Source organism: Castor canadensis, chromosome 7, assembly GCF_047511655.1.
Source record: "Castor canadensis chromosome 7, mCasCan1.hap1v2, whole genome shotgun sequence".
Taxonomy (NCBI): domain Eukaryota; kingdom Metazoa; phylum Chordata; class Mammalia; order Rodentia; family Castoridae; genus Castor; species Castor canadensis.
The window spans coordinates 115,492,663-115,494,745 of NC_133392.1; positions in this window are offsets into that span (position 1 = coordinate 115,492,663).

The following is a 2,083-nucleotide window of genomic DNA, read 5'->3' on the forward strand; positions in this document are numbered from 1 at the left end:
CACCTGTAGTGGGTTTAAACATGTACTTAAACACACATTTGTTGAAATGCAGATATAATAAGTGGTTAAAATTCTAACAATATAAAAATAAACCCAAGAAAGAACTATTGTTAATGGTGTAAAATGTTTAAGAATAAGATGACCCTCTCTAAAGTTTATGGTGGTCAGCTGTCCTTGTGTAGTGAGCATACAGGGTGTTCTTCAGGAGGTGTTAAAGTTTCTCTCTAGTTCAAAGTCATTGATTGCAACACCTGATGTGGTAGATGGCAAGGTGGTAAGTTTGGGCTTATGAAGTAGAGAACTGGAACTTTGTGTTGCATTCTAGATGGAGATAAAGAGTTTGTGGTGACTCTAGAAATAAAACTTCACAGAGCAAAGGGTGTGTATGTGGGATGAGGGGGAGCATGAAAACACAGTACCTCAGAAATCTGGCCAGCAGGGGCTTTGTAAATGGGGCTTTCTTCTCTCAGTCCCTTTCAGTGGACATAGCTCACTTATTATGGGAAAAGTTTGGAAAAAGCTTACTTAGAAAATGTTCTGTGCCATCAAAGAGTAACCTAATGAAATCAAGAAAGATGAGAATTTCTTCAGCAGTGGACTCAGAAATGATTGGGTTCTGATGATCCAGGGTACTCTGCAGTCCATGAGACCCAGGAGAGGGGCAGATTTTGTCTTCCGTGGCCTCAAACACAAAGGTGAGAGGATTTGATGCACACTTGTTGTGGCATTGCCACTGTTTTGAGAAGATTCCTGACATAAGTTCTCTGGTTGTCCTCAGGACAACTCAAACTATTTCAGGTGGCCCCTATGTTGGTTAGACTTTAATCACTATGACAAAATACCTCAAAAAACATCATGAAGGAATAAGGATTAATTTTGGCTCACAGTTGCAGAGGTCTCAGTCCATGACTGGCTTGTTCATTACTCTAGCTTCTATTAGTCCACTCAGTTGAATTCATCAAAGGGATAACCCATTGATGAAGCTAAAACTCTTATGACCTCTCAGTGATTGGGTCCACCAACTGGGGACCAAGTTGTCAATATATGAACCTTTTGGGCATACTTCATATATAAACCATAACAGCCCCCCTTGGCCTGGTAGTTTCTTCTCCAGCAGTCTGAAACCCTCAAGGAAAGTCTTGTTGCACTTATAAAATCAATTTCTCCAAATGACTTTACTTTTGTTTCTGGCTCTTTTATACTAGGCCCACTTTCTGGTCCCATCTCCTCCTTACAACCTTGTCCTCTCTCAAAGTAGAGTACAGTGGCTCTTCTCTCTGTTCTTGGAACCTTATACCATTCCTATAACACCACTTACTCCATACTGTAATGCCACTTTCTTTCATATTAAACCATGAAGTCCCTGAGCAGATGCCCTATTCTGTATAAGATCATGTCTCTTAGGTTTTATGGCATAGAATGTACTCATTGAATATTGAATGAATGGAAGTCCTGGAAATTTCAATCACTGAAGGAAAATTAAGGTGAGCATTGTTAAATATGCTTACATGAATTAATTTTTGGTTAATGGAAGATTTAATAATAAAAGATAGGGCCACTGATTCATTTGACTTATGGACAAATCTTAAGAAGTCAGTACGGCATAGTGAGAAAGACATAGTTTGAAATCAGAAAGATTGAATCTCAAGTCCACCACTTATATGTTGTCAACCATTTGGTAAGTCGTTGACCTTCTGGGCACCATTGTCTTTAATGAAGAAAGAAGAATTCCTATAATTTTCACAAGAATAAATGAGACAAAAGTCTTGAGAAAACTGTAACAAGATGTGCAAACTGTAACTAAATGTGCAAAAGTAGTAGTTACTATTACAACTGGATATTTAAGGAAAATTAACAAGAATACCAAATTACTGTCAGAAGAATTGGGTATGCTACAACTCCGCTCTAAGTTATGAAGATATTATTTCTCAGTCACCCCCACACACACATATATACACCCCATTCACTACTCTATTTTGAGACACTAGGCTGGGACCCTGCAAACCAAAAATTTCCTTGCTAGCAGTTCTCTTTTTGATCCTACCAATAGGGAGTACTAGAGAAAGATTGTAAGACTGAAGGA